General features: G+C 36.3%; 1 protein-coding gene across 1 annotated transcript in view; it reads right to left on the minus strand.

Moving 5' to 3' along the window:
- Window positions 1-741: 741 nt before the first annotated feature.
- LOC128314802 (butyrophilin subfamily 1 member A1-like) overlaps window positions 742-26,280 on the minus strand; it is a 367,358-nt gene continuing 341,819 nt past the window's right edge. The window contains exon 10 of the transcript XR_008296877.1: window positions 742-776. The gene's annotated coding sequence lies outside the window, so the exon portion shown is untranslated. The remainder of the gene's footprint in view (window positions 777-26,280) is intronic.

Here is a 26,280-nt window from a genome sequence, read left to right on the forward strand (position 1 = left end):
AATAAAGAAACTGATCCCATTCACAATTGCACCAAGAAGCATAAAATACCTAGGAATAAATCTAACCAAAGATGTAGAAGATCTGTATGCTGAAAACTATAGAAAGCTTATGAAGGAAATTGAAGAAGATATAAAGAAATGGAAAGACATTCCCTGCTCATGGATTGGAAGAATAAATATTGTCAAAATGTCAATACTACCCAAAACTATCTACACATTCAATGCAATCCCAATCAAAATTGCACCAGCATTCTTCTCGAAACTAGAACAAGCAATCCTAAAATTCATATGGAACCACAAAAGGCCCCGAATAGCCATAGTAATTTTGAAGAAGAAGACCAAAGCTGGAGGCATCACAATCCCAGACTTTAGCCTCTACTACAAAGCTGTAATCATCAAGACAGCATGGTATTGGCACAAAAACAGACACATAGACCAGTGGAATAGAATAGAAACCCCAGAACTAGACCCACAAACATATGGTCAACTCATCTTTGACAAAGCAGGAAAGAACATCCAATGGAAAAAAAAGACAGTCTCTTTAACAAATGGTGCTGGGAGAACTGGACAGCAACATGCAGAAGGTTGAAACTAGACCATGTTCTGACACCATTCACAAAAATAAACTCAAAATGGAAAAAGGACCTGAATGTGAGACAGGAAACCATCAAAACCCTAGAGGAGAAAGCAGGAAAAGACCTCTCTGACCTCAGCTGTAGCAATCTCTTACTCGACACATCCCCAAAGGCAAGGGAATTAAAAGCAAAAATGAATTACTGAGATCTTATGAAGATAAGAAGCTTCTGCACAGCAAAGGAAACAACCAACAAAACAAAAGGCAACCAACGGAATGGCAAGATATTTGCAAATGACATATCGGACAATGGGCTAGTATCCAAAATCTATAAAGAGCTCACCAAACTCCACACCTGAAAAACACATAACCCAGTGAAGAAATGGGCAGAAAACATGAATAGACACTTCTCTAAAGAAGACATCCGGATGGCCAACAGGCACATGAAAAGATGTTCAACGTCGCTCCTTATCAGGGAAATACAAATCAAAACCACACTCAGATATCACCTCACGCCAGTCAGAGTGGCCAAAATGAACAAATCAGGAGACTGTAGATGCTGGAGAGGATGTGGAGAAACAGGAACCCTCTTGCATTGTTGGTGGGAATGCAAATTGGTGCAGCCACTCTGGAAAACAGTTTGGAGGTTCCTCAGAAAATTAAAAATAGACCTATCCTATGACCCAGCAGTAGCACTGCTAGGAATTTACCCAAGGGATACAGGAGTACTGATGCATAGGGGCACTTGTACCCCAATGTTTATAGCAGCACTCTCAACAATAGCCAAATGATGGAAAGAGCCTAAATGTCCATCAACTGATGAATGGATAAAGAAATTGTGGTTTATATACACAATGGAGTACTACGTGGCAATGAGAAAGAATGAAATATGGCCCTTTGTAGCAACATGGATGGAACTGGAGAGTGTGATGTTAAGTGAAATAAGCCATACAGAGAAAGACAGATATCATATGTTTTCACTCTTATGTGGATCCTGAGAAACTTAACAGAAACCCATGGGGGAGGAGAAAGAAAAAAAAAAAAGAGATTAGAGTGGGAGAGAGCCAAAGCATAAGAGACTGTTAAAAACTGAGAACAAACTGAGGATTGATGGGGGGTGGGAGGGAAGGGAGGGTGGGTGATGGGTATTGAGGAGGGCACCTTTTGGGATGAGCACTGGGTGTTGTATGGAAACCAATTTGACCATAAATTTCATATATTGAAAAAAAATTGTTTGAAAATTGGAAAAAAGTGAATACACAGTAGTAGACTAAAATAAAATGATGGAAGTTAAAAATTATGAAAAAATGTACATGAAAGCAAAAATATATAGTAAAAATTTAAATAAAAATATTTTTAATAGAAATTGAAGGTAAAAATGAAGATTTTCTCTTTCTGCTTTCAAGAGAAAGAAAAGAAATGAAAAAGAGAAAAAAAAAGAAAAAGAAAAAAGAAAAAGGAATTTGTTTGAAAATTTGAAAAGGTGAATACTGTGGGAGGCTGGGCCCTGGTGTCAGGCTGAGACCGGGTTGAGCAACGGCTCCCTATTGACTCAGCCAAACCGGTGGTTCCCCCTCCCATTCCCCCCACTTTCAAGGGCATAGGAAAGCCTCGTCAAGGCTGAGAAAGTTAATTCCTGAAGCCTGTGGTCTGTGGGTGTTGGCAGTAATGTTACCTCCCTTTTTTCTACCCCGGGTCAAATAGAAACAAACATGGGAACTGTGTTTTGCTAGCAATCTATCAACAAGGTCTTGCTGTGACCCGTTTAGAAAGTTCACAATGTACACAGAACTAAATGTTTTGGTTGGCAGTGATCATGTGAAACCTGTTTATTCTTACAATGGCCTGACCCATAAGAGTCTTGATATAAAAGATTGTGTACAGCAACAATAAAGCCATCACTTGGGCCATCAGCCCAGGGGACCCTCCTGTTCCCAAACTGTCTTCTCTTCTCTCTTTTTTTCTTACATTCCCCTACCCTCAGGACCCTGATCTCGGTGTTTGTTGCGCCGGTCGCAACAAATACTCTGAAGTAGACTAAAATAAAATGATGGAAGTAAAATATAATTTGAAAAAATTTACACAAAAGTAAAAAATATAGTAATAAAAATTAAAGAAAATATTTTTAATAAAAATTGAAAATAAAAATGATACTTTTTCTCTTTCTGTATTCAAGAAAAAAAAGTTTAAAAGAGAGAAAGAAAAAAAAAGAATGAAAATTCAATAGATGAACCTGCTAACAGTTTGAAGTAGGACTGAAATTAGTTTTCCCCTAGAAGTCAGTCTATGTAGTGCTTAATAGTCCATAAACCAAGCCAGCGGTGAGACTTGTGTTCTTGAAGAGTGAAGTTGGCCCAGTTAGGCCGGGCTCAGTGTAACAACTCCACTCTCCACTAGATGGCGCTGCTAGCCTACTGGGGTGTATTGTGTTGCTTGTAGGTGAGTATGCGCAAGCCCGGAAGCAGTGAAAATGGCTTCTCCCAGCTACCCAGTTTGTTCTCCCAGATCAGCAATCGTGCACCTATCTTCTGTCTTCAGCTTTAATCCACTGCCTGCTTTTTCACTCTCTGTGACCATGCCCCACGCAGTACCTCTCTCTCAAGTTTTGTCTCAGATGCGGCTGTTTTCCCTGGCCCTTTATGTCAGAAGGACTGAGGCTTTGACAGGTTCTGCACCTCTGTGGGAGGGTCTTACCGAGCAATGGCCGAATGAGCAATGGCCAAATGTCAGCTGCACCCAGGAATGCTTGCTGGACCCTGCTGCTGCTGGTGCCCCGAGACTGCAGCCAGGTGCCAGCCCACCCCAGAAAAAGTTCACAAGATAGTGTAGCAGCAGCGTTTCAGGGATTATGGAAAATCACAACACACATCTGGCACCAGGCTTCACCCTTAAGGACCTTGTTCCAGCACCAACGAATGTGGCGTTTTCTGCGGTCTGATGGGACCAGGTGGCTTCAACAGTCTCTACCAAATGTCCTTCCAGTAGTGGAACCACTTTCCCTGTGTGGCCTGAGAACCTCCCGGACCCCAGTCTGTTACTGGGGATTTGCTGTTCCCACCAGAGCACGGCCAGGTTTCGAGCTACGGGGCTGGAGCCTTTGTGCTCCCCTTGTTTACAGTCTTAATGGAATTTAAACCCTTTCCTTTCTCCTTTCTCCCTTTTTAGTTTAGTCCCTGCAGCTGTTTCCAATTTTCCACTTTCTCTCCAACTGCTTTTGGGGAGGGATTTTTTCCCGAATTCTCCCCCCCTCCCTAGTCTGCTTCCTCTCTCCACCTGCAAAAGCGGATCCTTACCCTCAGGGGCTGGCTGCTCACTCCCCAAATTCACATCTCTGCACTGCATGCCTGCTGAATTCTGTGGTTCAGGTTGTACAGATTGTTGTGTTAATCCTCCAATCAGTTTTCTATGTGTTTAGGGTGGTTTAGTGTTGTTCTGGCTGTATTTCATGGACACGAGACACACAAAAGACTTCCATGCTGTTCCACCATCTTGGCTCCTCTAAGTGGTACATTTTAAATATATACAACGTTTTTGTCAAGTATACTTCAATAAAGCTGGAAGAAAAACAAGGGTTAACATAAGGTTGTACAAGATAGTGTAACTGGATACTTAAGATGTGCTTTGCATAAGTCATCACTGAGCAATAGGTGTGACATTTATCATCTTTATTATCACCATTCTAGTGACATCAAGAAAGTTGCCATCAAATTATTTTTATCTACACACTTGATATGTCTATATTTATCAGCAGCATTTCCCAAATTATTTCTATGTACCATTTCTGTTTTTTTTTCACAAAGTATCTTCAATTTTGAATGTAGATATTATTATTGCACTTGAAGCTTAGTTATATACAAATTTAAAAGACAAAATACAAAAGTTAATCACAGAAAGCAGTAAAATTAGGCACAATTTAAATGAAAAGTACTGGATAAGACTTCCAGTATTTCTATGAATGTCTAAATTATTTCTAGATGTCCTTTAATGTTAGAAAACATATATCTGTTTAGATATATATTGCATTTATATGTAATTTCTGTGAAACAGATAAGTTCAGTATTGTCTTTCTCATAAGTTCAATTTTATATTTTTGTTAACATTGAGAAAGAGTAGTTTAATTAGAAATAAAATATTCATATAAATCCATTGTTTAAAATTTTTTTTTACATTTATTATTTTTGAGAGACAGAGAGATGAAGCACAAGTGGGGAGGGGCAGAGAGAGAAGGAGACAGAATCTGAAGCAGGCTCTGAGCCCTCACCACAGAGCCTGATGTGGGCACAGACTCACAAACTGCAAGATCATGACCTGAGCCGAAGTCAGACACCTAACTGACTGAGCCACCCAGGCAGCCCTCATATAAATGAATTCTTTTAGAATATATGAGAACTACTAAGTTTGCCCTAGTAATCATGTAACCTCTGTGCCCATGAGCAAAAATAACTCACAAAGAAGAAGTGAAATATAGGCTTTCATTTTAGAAATAAGTAAATCACAGGAATAAAAACACAGCCTAAGGAATATAGTCAATGATATTGTAATGGCCTTGTATCTGGACAGGTGGTAGCTATACTTATGGCGAACAGAGCATATGTATATACTTTTCAAATTAATATATTATATACCTGAAAATAATGTAATATTGTGTATCAACTATACTAAAATTTAAAAAAAAACCTTAAAAATAATACATGTACTCAAGAAAAATTCAAGTGAGGAAATGGAAATTCTACTCTGTACAATTGTTATTTTGGATTTTGACTCTTATGTGTTAGTTTTTTTTCTTTCTAATTTTTTTAGTGTATTTATTTATTTTGAGAGACAGAGAGAGCAGGTGGATGAGGGGCAGAGGGGAGAGAGAATCCGAAGAAGGCTCCACACTGTCAGCCCAGAGCCTGATGAAGGGCTTGAACCCACAAGGTGTGAAATCAGGACCTGAGACAACATCAAGAGTCAGACGCTTAACTGACTGAGCCATCCAGGTTCCCCATGTGTGAATTTTGTTTCTTACATATAATATGTCCCCAATTTTAAAGATCATCTTACAATTATAATTATTTAATTCAAACAGCAATCCAAACAGCCAGAACATTAATGCAGTGGAATCAGCATATATGTGAACACATCACATGCTCTACTCCTGGAGAATATACCTCATGTTACACATATAATATTAAAGTGTTACAACTAGCTACCATTCCCCATGTCCAGAGGATTCATCACAGGCTCTCAGGACAATACATCTTCTCTTCCTCAACAAATACAATTTTCCTTTCAAATGCAATTGTTTCTGAAAAGATATTGCTATTATTACTGACAAATAAATTCTTTTCACAAATGAAGTTCACTTTGCATCCATGTATATTTAAATTTAGTATATATTTTTTCACACAGAATTATTTTTAACGTGACCATATCTTCCCACACATCATATAACTTAGTATAGACCTCAGTCTTATTCAGCATAAATCCAGGAAATAAGTTTATAGATACTATCTGTCTTGAGTTTATTATCAACATTACTATGTTTCATTGCTATTTTACAATAGTTTATCAGGAATCACACCAATTCTTTCCAGGATTTTATAATGATATAATTTTTAGGTTTAAAGAGACATTTTTTTAAGTACACAAGTGTTAAGGCAAGTGATTCATTTTGCAATTGTACAAAAACACACACACATAACACACGATCATTTAAATCCAGTTCAGTCCAATGAAATGTACTTTTTAAAATAACCTGTTAATCTTCATGAGGTCCCAATAGTTCATTTTTGCTTTTAATTCCCTTGCCTTTGGAGGTGTGTCAAGTAAGAAATTGCTGTGGCTGAGGTCAGAAAGGTTTCTTCCTGCCTTCTCCTCTAGGGTTTTGATGGTTTCCTGTCTCACATTCAGACCCTTTATCCATTTTGAGTTATTTTTGTGAATGGTGTAAGAAAGTGGCCTAGTTTCATTCTTCTGCATGTTAATGTCCAGCTCTCCCAGCACCATTTGTTAAAGAGACTGTCTTTTTTTCCATTGGATATTCTTTCCTGCTTTGTCAAAGATTAGTTGGCCATACTTTTGTGGGTCCAATTCTGGAGTCTCTATTCCATTTGGTCTGTGTGTCTGTTTTTGTGCCAATACCATGCTGTCTTGATGATTACAGCTTTGTAGCAGAGGCTAAAGTCTGGGATTGTGATGCCTCCTGCTTTGGTCCTAAAAACTGAGAACAAACTCGGGGTTGATAGGGGGTGGGGGAGAAAGGAAAGTGGGTGATGGGTATTGAGGAGGGCACATGTTGGGATGAGCACTGGGTGTTGTATAGAAACCAATTTGACAATTAATTTCATATAAAAATATAACTATGATTATGAAAAATAAATAAAATAACCTGGTTAGTGATATGCCTTAATATAGCAATTGTTTTTTTGAATTGTTTATAAATAAGATTTCTTAAATAATTGTAATGAAATTCTTTCAAGCACTTGGTGAAGAGTCTCAACTCTTATGTGATAAAATAATTGTACAGTTAGGACATGAGCCTTCTGTTATCTTCCAGTTTTACAACATCACTAGATTGAATAACTGACAGTGGTCATATGAACAGTTATTTTTCTAAGCAGACCCCTATGACTACTTTTCAAACAAATGTATATACTCGTCACCTATCTCAGCACTTGTCATTTTAGATAATTTCATAAAGACTCAGGAACAACCATGATTGTCGTGCTTCTTTACCTAGACATTAAAGATAAGACTTCTCTTGTGTATGTGTATTAACTTGGGAAAGTCCAATAAGACTTAAATAATATAGGTTAAGTCACTAATAGCTGAAGATGGTTTCAGGCCAAGATTGGAAATGAGTTCTTATCATTTATTTACAAGTTTTCTGATATGTATTAGGGGTCAATTTAGTGGGGAATCAAAGTATATTTTTCATATTCTTCCAATATTATTATATCTCTAAACATATATTGAGCCATATATTTTATATATTGTTATTCAGTAATTGCATAAGAATAGTCTGTAAAAAGGCCACCTGGGTGGTTCAGTTGGTTAAGCATCCAACTTCAGCTCAGGTTATGATCTCACAGCTCCTGAGTCGATCCCAGGGTAGGGCTCTGTGCTGACAGCTCAGAACCTGGAGCCTGTGATGGATTCTGTGTCTCCCTCTCTTTCTCTGCCCCTCCTCTGCTCATTCTCTCTCTCTCTCTCTCTCTCTCTCTGTTTCAAAAATAAATAAACACTAAATTTTTTAAATTATCTGTAAATATATTAATTTCTTTGCCACTTTGAAGGATATTGACTAGAAAATTTTATACACTATAATAGAATATGATGAATATAGTATAAACACATAAGTAGAAATTCTTATATTATCCCATAATAATTAGGAATGATACTTATTTTTGAGTTTTTCATTTTAATTAGAAATTACTATTAAGTTATAAAATATATTTTGCATTTTAATAGGAAATAAAATGGCATAGTACTGTTTTGATAGGCTACTATTTACATAACATTCAATAATTCATTTTTTATTGCAGATAAGCCTTTAATTGTTCTTAGATTTCCTGTGATTTTCTGTACTTTCACCAGTGATATGTTTACTTGAGAAGGAGTACCTCCAATTAGTTTAGAGTTTTTTATAACTTTTTTTTGGTGATAAAATATATAAAACACAAAATTGACAATTTTAACCATTTTTGACTGTACAATTCAGTGAAATTAAGTACATTCACATTTTTGTTCAATCATGGTTATGATGCCTTTATAGAATATTTTCACCATCCCAAACTGAAGCTTTTCATCCTACAATTCGGCTAACAATTTTTTGTATCAATTAATTTGCCAATTCTAACTACATAATAAAAGTGGGAAAACACAGTATTTTCCTCTTCTACCTGAATTATTTCTCTCAGAAAAATGTTCTCATGTGTTTACCTCTTTTATGATAATAATTATTATTATAAATGATAATATAAATATAAAAAATAATTATCATCATCACCATTATGATTATTATCAGTTATTTTAAATTCCAATGTAGTCAACATAGAGTATTATATTATTTTCAGGCATACAATATAGTGATTTTTCAGTTCTATACATTTTCCAAAGCTAATCATACCAAGTGTACTCCTTAATCTCCGTCACCTGTTTCAATGATCTAACCCACATCTCCACTTTGGTAATCATCAGTTCTCTATACTTCAGAGTCTATTTCTTTGCTGTATCAATTTTTTCATTTATTTTGTTTCTTAAATTCCACATGAGTGAAATCATATGGCATTTGTCTTTCTCTGATTGACTTCTTTTGCTCAGCATTATACTCTCTAGCTCTACCTATGTTTCACATATGGCAAGATTTATTTTTTATGGTTCTGTAATATTCTATTGTGTATGTATACATGTCACTTCTAATCCATTCATAAATCGATGGACATTTGGGATATTTCTATAATTTGGCTATTGTAGGTAATGCTACTATAAACATTGGAGCACATATATACCTGCGAATAAGTATTTTTGTATTGTTGTGTAAACACCTAGAAGTACAGTTGCTGGATGATAGTGCAGCTCTATTTTTAACATAATGAGGAAACTCCATACTGTTTTCCAGAGTAGCTGAACCAATTTACATTCCCAAAAACACTGTAAGAGGGTTCCCCTTTCTCTACATCCTTGCCAACAACTCCCGTTTCTTGTGTTGTTGACTTTAGTCACTCTGACAGTGTGAGGTGATATATTATTGTAGTTTGTATTATATTTTCCTGATGATCAGTGATGTTAAGCATCTTTCATTTCTCTTGTCCATTGTTGTGTCTTCTTTGGTAAAATGTTCATGTCTTCTCATCTTTCAATTATATTTTTAGGTTTTGGGGTTTTGAGTTTTATAAGTTATATTTTTGGGATATAAACCCTTTATCAGACATGTCTTTTGCCAATATCTTCTCCCATTCCATAGGTTGCATTTTAGTTGTGCTGATTGTCTCTGCTGTGCAGAATATTTTTCTTTTGATGAAATCCCAATGGTTTATTTTTGCTTTTGTATCCCCTTGCCTCAGGAGACATAGCTAGTAAGAAGTGGCTAAAGATGATATCCAAAAGGTTACTGACTGTATTATCTTCTCGGATTTTAACAGTTTCCTGTCTCATAAATTTAGGTTTTTATTCCAGTTTGTATTTATTTTGATGTATGGTAAAAGAAAGTAATCTTGTTTCTTTCTTATGCATGTTTCTGTCCAGTTTCCCCAGTATCATTTGCTGAAAGGCTGCCCTCCCCCCATTGGATATTCTTTCCTGTTTTGTCAAAGATCAGTTGCCCATATATTTGTGGTTCCATTTTTTTTATTCTGTTCCATTGACTTATGTGTCTATTTTTGTGTGAGTACCAGACAGTCTCCATCACTACCACTTTGTAATATAACTTGAAGTCTGAAATAGTGTGGCTGCTAGATTTGCTTTTCTCTTTCAAGATTGTTTTATCTATTTGGTCTCATACCAACTTTAAGAATGTTTGTTATATCTCTGTGAAAAACGCTGGTGGTATTTTGGTAGTGATTGCATTAAATGTATAGATTTCTTTGGGTAGTATAGACCTTTTAGTAATATTTGTTCTTCCAAACCATGAGCATGGGATATTTTTTCCATTTCTTTGTGTCATCTTCAGTTTCAGTCATCAGTGTTTCATAGTTATTAGAGTACTGATCTTTTACATCTTTGGAAAGGTTTTCCCTAGACATTTAAAGGTTTCTGGTACAATTGTAAATGAGACTGATTTGTTGATTTTTCATTCTGCTGTATCATTATTGGTATATACATTGCAACAGATTTCTGAACATTGATGACTTATGGTGTGACTTTACTGAATTTATGTATTATTTCCAGCATTTTTTTTTGATGGAGGCTTTTGAGTTTTCCCTATACAGTAACATTTCATATACAAACAGTGAAAGTTTTAATTCTTCCTTGATTATTTGGATGCCTTGTGTTTCTTTGTGTTGTCTGATTGCCATGGCTAGGGATTCCAATACTATTTTTTAAAAAGGGGGGTAAGAGTGGACATCCGTGTCTGGTTCCTGAGCATAGAGGAAAAGTTCTCAGCATTTACCCACTGAAGATGATATTATTTGTGGTTTTTCATATATGGCTTTTATCATGTTGAGCTTTGGTCCCTCTATTCTTACTTTATTGAATTTTATCTTTTAAATCAAGAATGGATGTTGTACTTTGTCAAATGCTTTTTCTTCATCTATTGAAAGTATCATATGGTTGAAATCCTTTCTTTTATTAATGTGGTGCATCGATTTGGGGAGAAGCCATGATGGTGAAACAGCATGGAGGTTTTTTGTGTTTCTCGCATCCATGAAATATAGGCAGACCAACACTAAATCATCCTGCACAGCTAGAAAACTGATCTGAGGATTAACACAACAATCTGCACAACCTGAGACAGAATTCAGCAGGGACATGGTACGGAGTGGTGAAATTGGGGAGAGAGAAGCCACGGAGGACAGGGAGCCACTCTTGCCTGTGGAAAGAAGACAGAGATGGGGGTGTGGGGAGAATACTGGAAAAGCACTCCTCCTCAAAATCAGCTGGAGAAAAAGTGGAAAATTGGAAACAGCCACAGGGACTGAACTAAAAAGGGAGAAAGAAGAAAGGAGAAAGGAGAGGGTTTAAATTCCATTAAGACTATAAACAGGGGGAGCATGGAGTCTGAAAATCAGCAGCTCAATACGTGGCAGTGCTCTGGTGGGAAGAGCAAATTCCCAGGAGCAGAATGGTGTCTGGGAAATTCTTGGACCACACAGGTAGAAGCAGTTCTACTACTGGAAGGACATTTGGTAGAGGCTGTGAGGCCACTGGGTCCCAGCAGACCCCAGAGAATGGCCACATTGGCCTGTGCTGGAACAAAATCATTAAGGATGAAGCCTGGACCAGATGTGTGTTGTGATTTTCCATAATCACTGAAATGCTACTGCTACACTATCTTGCGAACTTTTTCTGGGGCGAGATGCCACCTGGCCACAGTCTCTGGGCATCGGCAGCAGCATGGTCCCGTGAATGTTCCTGGGTGTGGCCAGCACCTGGCCATTGCTGGGTAAGACCCTCCACAGAGGAGAGGAATGGGTCAAAATCACAGTCCCTCAGAAGTAAGGGGTCAGGAAAAACAGCCACCTCTGAGACAAAACTCAGCAGAAGGTACTACCTGGGACTTGGTCATGGACAGTGTAAAAGCGGGAAGTGGACAAAAGCTGAAGACAAAGGACGGGTGTGCGATTGCTGATCAGGGAGAACAGAGTTCTGATACTAGAGACTGGGTAGTGGGTCAGGCCATTTTCACAGCTCCTGCACATGCACATACACACACACCTACAAGCGCCACAACAATCCACCCAATAGGCTAGCAGCGCCATCTAGTGGAGAACAGTGCCACTACAATAAACTCCAGACAATTGGGCCAACCTCACTCTTCAAGAACACAAGTCTCACCACCTGCTTAATTTATGGACTATAAAGTGATTCATAGTTTGACTTCTAGGGGAAAAGAAGTAATTTAAGTCGTATTTCAGTCTGTTAGCAGGTCCATCTATTCAATTTTCTTTCCTTTTTTTTTCTCTTTTTCATTTCTTTTTTTTGAATGCAGAAAGGGGAAAATTCATTTTTATTTTCAATTTTTATTAAAAATATTTTTCTTTATTTTTACTATATTTTTTACCTTTGTGTGAATTTTTTCAAATTCTATTTTCCTTCTACTATTTCATTTTGTTCTACTTCAATGTATTCATTTTTTCAAATTTTCAAATGATTTCCTTTTTTTCTTCTATTTTCTTTTTTTCTTTTTTGTTTCTTTTCTTTTTCTTGAATACAGAAAGAAAACATTTTTATTTTCAATTTTTATAAAGTATTTTTCTTAAAATTTTTCTACTAAATTTTTACTTTTGTGTAAATTTTTTTCAAGTTCTATATTACTTCCATCATTTCATTTTAGTCTATTTCGATGTATTCATTTTTTCAAATTTTCAAACAATTTCCTTTTGTTTCTCCCTTTTTTCTTTAATCTATCAAGACACTTTCAACACCCAGACCAAAACACACCTAGATTCTAGGATCACTTATGCAATTTTTGTGTGTGTGTGTGTGTTTAATTTTTTAATTTTAATATTTTTTATTTTAATTGTTTTATTTCAAATTTTTCTACCTCACAAATTCTTTTCTTCCTTCAAAATGATGAAACGAAGGGATTCAAACAAAAAGAAAGAGCAGGAAGAAATGAGAGCCAGGGACTTGAGATACAAGCCAGATACAAGCAAGATGTCTGAACAGGAATTTAGAATCACGATAATAAGAATACTAGCTGGAGTCGAAAATAGATTAGAATCCCTTTCTGTGGAGATAAAAGAAGAAAAAAACTAGTTAGGATGAAACAAAAAATGCTATAACTCAGCTGCAATCTTGAATAGATGCCAGGACAGCAAGGATGGATGAGGGAGAACAGAGAATCATCGATATAGAGGACAAATTTATGGAGAATAATGAAGTAGAAAAAAAGAGGGGGATTAAGGCAAAAGAGCATGATTTAAGAATTAGAGAGATCAGTGACTCATTAAAAATGAACAACATCAGAATCATAGGGGTCCCAGAAGAGGAAGAAAGAGAAATAGGTGTTGAAGGGTTATGTGAGCAAATCATAGCAGAAAACATTCCTATACCTGGGAAAAGACACAGATATCAAATTACAGGAAGCACAGATGGCTCCCATTAAACTTAAAAAAAACCAAACATCAAGAAGACATATCATAGTCAATTTCACAAAATACTCAGGCAAGGAGACAATCATGAAAGCAGCAAGGGAAAAAAAATCCCTTAACCTACAAGGGAAGCCAGAACAGGTTTGCAGCAGATGTATGCACAGAAACTTGGCAGGCCAGAAGAGAGTGGCAGGATATATTCAACGTGGTGAATCAGAAAAATATGCAGCCAAGAATTCTTCATCCAGCAAAGCTGTCATTCAAAATAGAAGCGGGGATAAAAAGTTTCCCAGATAAAAATGAAAGGAGTTTTTGACCACTAAACCAGCACTGCAAGTAACTTTAAGGGAGACTCTTAAGGGGAGAAGAGATGAAAATATAAATGAATAAATAAATAAATACATACATAAACACACACATACATGCATACATGCATACATACAATCAAAAGCAACAAAGATTAGAAAGGACAAGAGAACAGCAACAGAAACCCCAACTCTACAAGCAACATAATAGCAATAAATTTGTATCTTTTAGTACTAATGTACTAAATGACATTTAGTCTAAATGTCAATGGACTCAATGATCCAATTCAAAGACATAGTATAACAGAATTGATAAGAAAACAAGATCCATTGGGGCACATGGGTGGCTCAGTCGGTTAAGCGTCTGACTTCAGCTCAGGGTTTGTGAGTTTGAGCCCTGGATCAGGCTCTGTGCTGACAGCTCAGAGACTGGAACCTGCTTTGGATTCTGTGTCTCCCTCTGCCCCTCCCCCACTTATGCTCTGTCTCTATCAAAAATAAATAAACATAAAAAATTAAAAAAAGAAAACAAGATCCATCTATATGCTGTTTACAAGAGACCCACTTTAGAAGTAAAGACACCTTCAGATTGAAAATAAGGGATGGAAAACCATCTATGATGCTAATCATCAACAAAAGAAAGCCAGAGAAGCCATACTTATATCAGACAATCTAGACTTTAAAATAAAGACTGTATCAAGAGATGAAGAAGGGCATTATATCATAATTAAGGGGTCTATCCACCAAGAATACCTAACAATTGTAAACATTTATGTGCCAAATATGGTGGCACCCAAATACATAAATCAATTAATCACAAACATAAAGAAACTCATTGATAGTAATACCATAATAGTTGGAGACTTCGACATCCCACTCACAAAAATGGATAGATCATCCAATCAAAAAAATCAACAAGGAAACAATGGTTTTGAAAGACACATTGAGCCAAATGGACTTAACAGATATATTCAGAACATTTCATCCTAAAGCAGAAAAAATATACATTCTTCTCCAGTGCACATGGAACGTTCTCCAGACTAGACCACACACTGGGACACAAATCAGCCTCAGCAAGTACAAAAAGATGGAGATCATACTGTGCATATTTTCAGACACAACACTATGAAACTTGAAATCAACCACAAGAAAAAATTTGGAAAGGTAACAAATACTTTGGGACTGAAGAATATCCTACTGAACAATGAATGGGTCAACCAAAAAGTTAAAGAGTAAATTAAAAAGTATATGGAAGCCAGTGAAACTGATAATACCACAACCCAAAACCTGGGACACAGCAAAGGCGATCATAAGAGGAAATTATATAGCAATTCAGGCCTTCCTAAAGAAGGAAGAAAGATCTCAGATACACAACCTAACCTTATGCCTTAAAGAGCTAGAAAAAGAAGAGCAAATAAAACCCAAAACCAGAAAAAGACAGGAAATAGAAAGATGAGAGCAGAAATTAATGCTATCAAAACCAACCAACCAACCAAACAAACAAACAAACAAAAACAAAACAAAACAGTAGAACTGATCAATGAAACCAGAAGCTGGTTCTTTGAAAGATTTAACAAAATTGAAAAACCACTAGCCAGTTTGATCAAAAAGGAAAAGGAAAAGGACCAAAATAAATAAAATGAAGAATGAAAGGGAGAGATCACTCCTAACACAGAAGAAATAAAAAAAAATAATAAGAGAATTTTATGAGCAATTATATGCCAATAAAATGGGCAATCTGGAAGAAATGGACTCCTGGAGAGAATGGAGGCAAAGACGCCAAGGACATGTGGCTTAATTGGAGGAATGACTGGGGCATTTTGCTCTTCTTGGAATATTTCAGTGAGAGGGGGACCCCTCTAAATGGACAAAAGTGTCAGAATGTGCCACTTGCCTCCCATGCCCTTCATAATAGGCAAAAAGGCCTCTGCCAAGGGCAGTTCAGCCCTGACATGGGCTGCCTAGCCTGTGGTTGCCCTTCCCAGTGAAATCTGCATGAGTCCCAGTGAGGTGAGACCCACCAACAGAAGACAAGTTCAGAGCCCTGCCCAAACCATGTCCTTAAAGGCTAGAGTTTTCAAAGTCAGTATCCTTGGTTGGAATGGACCTCAGAAGGCACTTCAATGCTCTTGTCTAGAAGGCAGGCAAACAACCAGAGGCTGACAATATGAAAATGAGCATCTGAAAGTACCAGGGAAAGAGAAGCAAGATTATTCACTCTATTGTGAGTACTTCTCTGAGAGCAGCAGACAGAGAGACCCTTCACTGGCGACAAAGGATTTGGTTGGTGTCATCTGTAACCCCTGCCCTTCAGTATAAACATAGAACAACCTTTAGTGGACACAAATTGCTGACACTGGCTGCCTAGCCTGCTTACACCAAGTCCACATCCAGGTGATTTGCCACTATTTCCTTCCCTTCCCACTTGACTGAGGTCAAGTGTGCCTCAGTCCCAGCAAGGCAGGCTGTTTCCTCAGAAGACAGGTGGAAATGCTGCCCAACCATATCTCCCAACCACAGTGTTCTGGAAGCCTTCAATTCTAGTGGAATTAGCATCAGCTCTCATTTAATAAGTAGAACAGAGCACACCTAGTTTATATTTGGCACACTCTGGTCAAAATCCAAGCCCTGCCTACAGCAGGCAAGGTCAACTTCTGAAGATGACTAGCCTGAAGGACTGTGCAGCCAAACATAGTAGCAGAATGTACAGAGGACACACCAGAGTCACTCCCTGAAGCATCAGGCCTAGACACTATATGACCTCTTCTTCATAAAGCAACTACTCTCAGGATCAGGAAACTTAACAGGCTTTCCTAACACAGAGAAGAAGACAGATTTAGAGAAAATTCCAGGACTGAAGAATCATCTGAAATGAAACACAACATAAGGTCAAAGTAGACATGTAAGTAAAACATATACAAGTAATATGCCTGAGGGATAATTTAAAGCAACTGTCATAGAATTCCCACCAGGCTTGAAATAAGATTGGAAGACTTCAGGGACATCCTTAATTAACTCCGTGATAAGGAGTTAAAACACAATCAGTCAGAAATGAAAAATACAGTAACTGAGATTTGAAACATGCTAGATGAAATGAAGACAAGGATGGACAAAACAGACGAATGACTAAATAATAAAGAAGATAGAATAATGGAAAACAATGAAGCTGAACAAAAGAAAGAAGAAAAGTTATGGATTATAAGAATAAATTTAGGGAACTCAGTGACTTCATCAAATGTAAAATTTGTGTCACAAGAGAAGGTGAGAGACAAAAGGGGTCAGAACGCTTGTTTGAGTGAACAACAGAGAAAAACGTCCCTAATCTGGGGAAGGAAGAAGACATCCAAATACAGGAGGCATAGAGAATTCCCATCAAAATCAACAAAAGCAGACCAAAACCAAAACTATTGTAGTTAATTGTGCAAAATATAGTGACAAGAAAATAGTTCCCTAAGTTACAAGGGAAGACCCACAAGGCTAGATTCAGATGTCTCCACAGAAACATGGCAAGACAGAAAGGAGTGGCATGATATATTCAAAATGCTGAAAGGGAAAAAGTCAACAGCCAAGAATACTTTTCCAACAATGCTACCACATAGAACAGAGGAGAGATAGACACTCCAAAGAAACTAAAACTAAACGAATTTATGACCTCTAAATGAGCCCTGAGTGAAATTTTAAGGGGACTCTGAGTGGAAAAGAAGGACCAAAAACAGAAAAGAGAAAACTTGCAGACACGACAACAACACAAGTAATAAAATGACACTAAGTACATGTCTATATAATTACTCTGAATGTAAGTGGACTAAACGCTGCAATCCAAAGGTATAAGGTGTGAGAAAAGACAAAATAAATAAGACTATATGCTACTTCTAAGGGACTCATTTTAGACCTCATGATACCTGTAGATTGATAGTGAAGGAATATGGAGAGAATCATTTATCATGCAAATGTATGCCAATGAAAGCCAGAGTAGCGATATACATATCAGACAGAATAGATTTTAAAGTAAAATTTGTAAGAAGAGACGAAAAAGGACACAATATTATAATGCAGTAGCCTACCCAAGAAGTAGAAATAACAATTATAAATATTTATACCCTCAAGACAATAGCTTTCAAATACATAATACAATAACAAACATACAGGAACTCATTGGCAATGATACAATAATAGTAGGGGACGTTAATATCCCACTTACATCAATGGGCAACTACCCAAGCAAAAAAATCAATAAGGAAGCAATGACATTGAATGGCACACTGGACCAGATGGACTAAGCAAGTATATTCAGAACATTTCATCCCAGAGTAGCACAATAAACATTGTTTTGAAGTTCACATAGCACATTTTCCAGAATAGATGAGGCTGCAACCAGTACAAAAAACAAAAACAAAAACAAAAGAAAGAAAGAAAGAAAGAAAGAAAGAAAGAAAGAAAGAAAGAAAAAAGGGATTACACCATGCATTTTTTCTAACCCTAATGCTATGAAACTTGAAGTCAACCAAAAAAATAAATAAACAAATAAATAATAGATTAAAAATAAATAAACTAAAAATAGAACTACCCTATCACCCAGCAATTCCACTACTAGGCATTTATCCATGGGATACAGGTGTGCTGTTTGAAGGGACACATGCACCCCCATGTTTATAGCAACACTATCAACAATAGCCAAAGTATGGAAAGAGCCCAAATATCTATCGATGGATGAATGGATAAAGAAAATATGGTATATATACAATGGAGTATTACTTGGCAATCAAAAAGAATGAAATCTTGCCATTTGCAACTACATAGATAGAACTGGAGGGTATGATGCTAAGTGAAATTAATCAGTCAGAGAAAGACAAAAATCATATAACTTCACTCATATGAGGACTTTAAGAGACAAAACAGATGAACATAAGGAAATGGAAACAAAAATAATATAAAAACAGGGAGGGGGACAAAACAGAGGAGACTCATAAATATGGAGAACAAACCAAGGGTTGCTGGAGGGGTTCTGGGAGGGGGGATGGGATAAGTGAGTTTGGGGGATTAAGGAATCTACCTCTGAAATCATTGTTTCAATATATGCTAACTAATTTGGATGTAAATTTAAAAAAAATAAAAAAATAAAATTAAGAAAAATGAAATAAATAAATAAATAAATAAATAAATAAATAAATAAATATTAAATTGTAAAGACCACAAATATATGGTGGTTAAAGAACATGGTACTAAACAATGAATGGATCAAACAGGAAATCAAAAGAGAAAAGTACATGGAAAAAATGCAAATGCAAGTACAATGCTTGACAACTTTTGAGACACGGCAAAAGTGGTTCCAAAGGGAAGTATAGAACATTACCTATCTCAAGAAGCAAGATAAATCTCAAATAAAAAAACAAAATGTTACTCTACTGTAGATGTAGCTAGAAAACAACAACAATCAAAAAAATCTAAAGCCAGCAAAGGAAAGAAATAATAAAGATTAAAACAGAAATAAAGGACATAGAAACCAACAGAAAACTAATAAACTGAAACAGTGTAACAGATCAATAAAACAAGGAAATTTTGTTTGTATGAAGAAAAAATAATTAACACCTAACCGGATATCAAAAAGATAAACAATACAATGCAAATAAATGAAATGACAAATGAAAAAAGAGAAATAACAACCAACACCACATATATACAAAGAGTTATAACAAAATATTATGAAAAAAAAAATGTGAGAGCAAATTGGACAACCTGGAAGGAGTGGGTAAAACCCCAGAGGCATATAACAACAACAACAAAAAAAAAAAACAAAAAAAAAAAACAAAAAAAGGAAGTTAAGTTGGACACTTAACTGAACCCCCAGGCACTCCTTGTTTGCCCCTTTTTAAACTGAATTATTTGATTTTGATGCTATTTATCTGTTTTGGATGCTAACCCTTTATTAGTTATGTCAGTGGAAAATATTTTCTCTCATTCCTAAGGTTGTCTTTTAGTTTTATTGAGTATTTCCTTAACTGTGCAGAAGATTTTATCGTGATAAAATTCCAATAGTTTGTTTTTTGACTTTGTTTCCCTTGCCTCTGGAGAGAGATCTAGTAAGAAGTTGTTATGGCTGATGTCAAAGAGGTTACTGCCTGTGTTCTCCTCTAGGATTTTAATGATTTCCTGTCTAACACTTACGTCTTTCATTCATTTTGAGTTTACTTTTGGGTATGGTGTAGCAAGGTGGTCCAGCTTCCTTCTTTTGCCTCTTGCTTTCCAGTTTTCCAACCATTTGTACAAGAGACTGTCTTTCTTGCATTGGATATTGTTTTCTACTTTGTCAAAGATGAGTTGACCATATGACTGTGGGTCCATTTCTGGGTTTTCTGTATGTTTCTACTGATTGATGTGTCTGTTTTTATACCAATACCATAGTGTCTTGATCACTACAGCTTTGCAGTATAACTTGACATCTGGAATTATGATGTCTCCAGCTTTTCTTTTCATTTTCAAGATTCTTTTTGCTATTCCAGGTCTTTTGTCATCCCAAAAAATTTAGAAATGTTTGTTGTATCTCCCTGAGAAATGCTAGTGGTATTTTGATAGGATTTGCATTAAATGTGTCAATTGCTTTGGGTAGTATAGACATTTTGACAATGTTTGTTTTTCCAATTCATGAGCATAGAATTTTTTTTTCCATTTATTATGTGTTATCTTCAGTTTCTATAAAATAACTATTTTATAGTTTTCAGAGTGCAAATCTTTTACCTCTTTGGTTAGGTCTACTCCTAGATATATTTCGTTTATTATTGAAGTTGTAAATAGGATTGATTCCTTGATTTATCTTTCTGTTGCTTCATCATTGGTGTATGGAAATGCAACCAATTTCTGTACATTCATTTCATATCCTGCGACTATGGCCCTTGTCCTGGACATTTGTTTGTTGGGAGATTTTTTATTAACAATTCAATTTATTTGTTGGCCATTGCTCTGCTGAAGTTTACTAGTTCTTTATGTTTATGTTTTGGTAGTTTATATGTTTCTGGGAATTTATACATTTCTTTCTAATTGCCCAGTTTGTTGGCATATAATTTATGATAGCATTCTAATTGTTTATATTTCGGTAGTGTTGGTTGTGATCTCCCCTCTATTATTTGTGATTTTATTTATTGGGGTCTTTTCTCTGTGGTTTTCATCAGTCTGGATAGGAGTTTACAATATTTTCCCAATATTTTTCAACCACTTCTTTTTCCATTTATCTGATCTACTGTTTTTGATGTTGTTGTTTCTCTATCATTATTTCTCCTCTAAACTTTATCATTTCCCTTGTTCTGTTGGCTTTAGGCTTTGTTGTTTTTTTTTTTTTTTTCTTTTTCTAGATTCTTCAGGTTTAAGCCCAGTTTGGATATTTGAGATTTTTTTTTGCTTCTTGAGGCAGACCTCTACTACTCTACACTTCTCCCTTATGTCTACTTTTACTACATTCCACAGGCTTTGGACCATCGTGTTTTCATTATCATTAGTTTCCATGTAGTTTTTATATTTCTTTTATTTCATGTTTGACCCATTCATTTCTTAGTAGGATGTCCATTAACTTTCATATAACTGTGGTGTTTCCAACATTTTCTTGTAGTTGACTTCAAGTTTCAAAACATTGTGGTCAGAAAATTTGCATGTTCTGATCTCAATCTTTTTTTTTTTAGTTGTTGAAGCCTCATGTGTAACCTCGTATGTGATCTATTCTGGAAACTGTCCCACATACACTTGAAAATAATGGTATTCTGCTGGTTTAGGATGAAATTTCTGAATATACCTTTTAAGCCCATCTGACCCATTGTGCCATTCATAGTGTTTGTTTCTTTGTTGATTTTCTGGTCTGATGATCTGTCCATTGCTATAAGTGGGATATTAAATTTTCTTACTATTATTGTATTATCATTGATGAATTCCTTTATGTTTGTTATCAATTGTTTTATATATTTGGGTGCACCATGTTGGGGCATAACTATTTATTATTGTTAGATTTTCTTGTTGGATAGTTTTCTTTATTATGATATAATGCTCTTCATCTCATGTTATGGCCTTTGGTTTAATTGTAGTATAACTAATATAAAAATTGTTACTCCAGCTTTCTTTTGACATCTATTGGCATGTAAATATTTCCTCATCCCTTCCCTTTCTTTCTTTTTTTTTTTTTTAACGTTTTATGTTATTAGAGACAGAGAGAGTCAGATTGTGAGCAGAGAAGGGGCAAAGAGAGAGGGAAACACAGAATCCAAAGCAGACTCCAGGCTCTGAGCTGTCAGCACAAAGCCCAATGTGGAGCTTGAACCTACAAATATGAGATTATGACCTGAGCCAAAGTCGGACACTCAAATGACTGAGCCACCCATGTGCTCCCCACATCCCTTCATTTTCAATCTGCTGTTGTGATAGATCTAAAATGAGTCTCTAGTAGGAATAATAAGTATGTCTTGTTTTTTTAAATCCATTTTGACACACTATTTCTTTTGATGGGAATAGTATTTTATTTCAGAGTATTTTAATTGGTAGACATGAATTATTGATAGATATGAATTTAGTGCTTGCTTTGTCATTGTCTCTGGAGATTTTCTCTGTTCCCTTCTTGTCCTTTTCCCACTGAAAGAGTCCTCTTTAATAATTCTTATAGTGCTGCTTTAGTGGACAAGAACTCCATTAGTTTTATTTTATTTTATTTTATTTTATTTTATTTTATTTTATTATTTTATTTCATTATTTTATTTTTATTTTATTTACTTATTTATTTATTTTTGTCTGGAAAAATATTTATCTATCCTTCTATTCTGAATGATAGCCTTGTTGGAGAGTATAATATAGGCTGCAGATTTTTCCCATTTAGCACATTGAATATATCATGGAATACTTTTTGGTTTTCCAAGTTTCTGTGGAAAGAACTGCTGCTAATCATATTGGTCTTCCCTTGTAAGTTAGGGACTTCTTTTGTCTTGCTATTTTAAGAATTTTTTATCTCTCCAATTTGCATATTTAGATGCAATATGTCTTGGTGTTCCCTTGATTTTGCTGATTTTGATGTGAGCTCTCTATATGTCCTGGATTTGGAAGTCTCTTTTCTTCCCCAGATTGAGGAAGTCATCATCTATAATTGCCTTAAAAAACTTTCTGACCCCTTTTATCTCTTTTCTTATGGGACTCCTATGATACCTATGTTATTACATTTCATGGAATCACTGAGTTCCCTAAGTCTACTTTCATGATGCAAGATTTTGTATTCTCTCTTTTGATCAGCTTCCTTATTTTTCATAAATCTATCATATGTCACTTATTCATTCCTCTGTTTCTTCCTTTCTTGTGGTCATTGAATTCCAGCAGTTTTTAATCTTGGTTATTGCATTTTTCATTTTGGCCTGATTGGTTTTAAGCAATTTTATCTCTGGTGTAATGGACTCCCTAATGTTTTCTATGCTTTTCTCAACCACATGTTGTATTCCTATAATTGTTGCTTGAAATTCTGAATCAGGCATATTACTCATATCTGGTTCAAGTAGATCATTGCCCGTGACATTTTCTTGTTCTTTTTTGGGGATGAATTTGTCTGTCTTGGCAATTTGTCTAAGTCTGTCTTCTTCTGTGTGTTTGGTAAGCCTGTTATGTTTCATGCCTCTGAGGGTAATGGATTTATGAACAGTTCCTATAATGTCCAGAGTCTGGTGCTTCAGGATGTGTCTGTGGTGTGTGCTGCAGGCACTCTCCTGCTATGTTATGGATGCTGTATCCCTCAGGAAAGTCCTCTTGGGTTTCTCCTTGTCTGCTGTGGGGAGTGTACAGACCATAGCCACACAGTGGTGAATTTTAAATAGGTGTGCTCTAATCTGCTTGTTAATAAAGACCTGGTTCTATTCCCATTATACTTGAAGCTTTCCAGAAGTCTATGATTGGCAGAAGTTATACATGCAAAGGTTTCTGCTTGTCTTCTGAGGAGGAGGCCTGCTGTGCTAGTCCTTTGACACATTTGCCAGAGAAAAGCAGTATCAGCAGAGTGCAGGCAGCTGGCTGGGTGTAAGGAATTGACATAGCCAGTTTTGGCCCTGTGGTATTTACTGAAGTTAGCTAATGCTGATGCGAATGGGAGTGAAATCATGCCTCCAGTTCCTTTGTCCCACAGGCTGGGCAGTTTGTGTTAACTGTTCTCAGGGAAACCTGCCCAGAAGAGCAAATAATTTCCCCTTTTGTGTCATAGGTATTTGTCAGATTGCTGTTTTCACACTGTCTGTGTCTGGTTTTCTTACCTGCCTGGAGAAGCACAGTGTACATTGTATTCTATTCCAGGCAAGCTTACAAATTTTAAAGTTCAAACATTAGGGTGGTGGGAACAAGTGCCCAGGTTCTAGAGGAGGATCTCACTGCCCTAGGACTGACGCCGATTTGACCCAGAAGGGTGGCCTCAACAGATTGTAGGCATGCGGGTTTTGGAACAAAGTGCACTGAAGAGTCAACGTCCAGGTTAACTGCATTCAAAATTTTTCTTTGAGCCAAAGCTGAGGGGTGGGCAAGGGAAATGGCACCCAAAGGCTCTTTTGTCCCTGAACACAATGCCACTTCATTCAGATGCACTCTAAAAAGGGGTAACTGTCTCCCCCAGTGCATCTCAGGTGATCTGCAGATTATGCTGTCTGCCCCTGAGTTACCTGACTGCCTTCTCCACACAGGAGCACTGCAAAGCTCCCAGGATTCTATACTAGCCAGGCCGGGTACATTATAACTCCAACTTTTGCATACTGCTGATTAGAAAATACTCATCAAAATCAGCTTCTTATTTTCCCAGTCAATGGCTTTGGAGATGTGTTTTGTGTGTGATCCCTTATGCACTCCTCTCTCTCCCCTTTCTCCACGAACTGGGTGCTTTCTGTTCCAAAGCACCAGTGGTCTGTTTCTCTCCAAAGCACCTCTCCACACTTCTTACCTTTCACAATGTGGCCTCTTCTCTCCCTGTAGTATGGCATTTTTTTCTGTCAGTCCTCAGATCAATTTGTTGGCTGTTTAGAATCATTTGATATTTGTCTACCTGTGTTTAAGGGTCAAGATAATCTTAGGGTCCTCCTAATACTTGGCCACCTTAGTTCTTCCCCTTAAAACACTAATTTTAAAAGACATATACAGCTCTATATTTATTGCAGAATTACTTACCATAACCAAGATATGGAGGCAAACCAAGTGTTAATTGAAAAATAAATGAATAAAAAAAGATGTAGGTATAAATATATAATGTTACTTAGCCTTTTTTAAAAACAATAAATGTTTATTCATTACTGAGAAACAGAGAGTGACAGAGCACAAATAGAGGAGGGGAAGAGAGAAAAGGAGACAGAATCTGAAGCAAGTCTCAGGCTCTGAGCTGTCAGAAGAGAACCTGATGAGGGGCTGGAACCCACAAACTGTGAGATTATGATCTGAACTGAAGTCAAATGCTTAACTAACTGAGTCACCCAGAAACCCTATAATGTTAATTACCTTTAAGAAATAATGATATATTGCCATTTTCCATAACATGCATGTTTCTAGAGGGTATTATGATAAGTGAAATAAGTCACACAGACATAGACCGTATGATTTCACTTATATGTGGAATCCAAAAAACAAACAAACAAAAAAACCAATGACTCAAACAAATGGAAACATCTTACAGAGAAAAAAATTCTTGCCAGAGAAGAGGTGGTTGTGAAGATGGGCAAAATAGAGGATTAAGAATTCAAACGTCTACTTCTACTAAAATAAGTAATTCACAGAAGAGAAGTACAACATAGGGAATACAGTCAGTAATACTGTAATAACATATGGTGATGGATGGTGATTACATTCACTGTGGTGTATGTTGAGTAATGTATAGAATGGTCAAATAAATGTGCGATACCTCTGAACAAATTAAACTGTGTATGTTAACTTCTATTAAGAAAAAAATACATTACAACCCCCTGCAATTTGCTTTCTATCTGAAAAGCTTTCTCCAGAGAAGGCACTTAAACTTCTACTGTGTCTAGTATGTCATAGTAGCTCAATACTCCTGTGTAAAAGAGTAAGCCCCTAACTCACACTTCAAAATTCCTGAATAGGGCACTACTTGTCTCCACTCTCTGACTTCCACAGAGTTGAATTATCTTTTCAGCATCCAATACCCTGTCTCCCGACGAGCCTAGACTCACTCTGCTGGACAATTTCTGTGATACATAACACTTCGAGTAATCAGAATATTAAGTGATGACCTTTTACCAAAACATTAAAACTTTAGGAATTGCATATATATTTGGGCAGTTACAGCATTTACCTGTGCAATAAAACCTAAGGGTTACCATTGTATGACAGTGCCTTTCCAAGTAACTTAGCATCCCAAATAAAAAGGCCTAATTGGTCAAAAAGACTTCATTTACCATGTAAATCCTGGGAAGCTTGTTAAAACCTTAGGAAGTTATAAGTACATCCTAAATAGGATTACAGATCATTACAAATCTTAAAACTTTATTTACTCAACAAAGGTGGCAATAAAAGATCATGAAGGTGAATGTATACCTTATATAGTTGGTACCAAAATGTAGCTCCTTTAATATTGAGAAGTTTTAACTAAGTAAACAAAGACCTGATAAAGATGAAACCTAAAACTTTGTTTTCCCAGAAGACAAGCCTTTGTTTGCATTGTCTT

This window comes from Acinonyx jubatus, chromosome A1 (genome assembly GCF_027475565.1).
Source record: "Acinonyx jubatus isolate Ajub_Pintada_27869175 chromosome A1, VMU_Ajub_asm_v1.0, whole genome shotgun sequence".
NCBI classification, from domain to species: Eukaryota; Metazoa; Chordata; class Mammalia; order Carnivora; family Felidae; genus Acinonyx; species Acinonyx jubatus.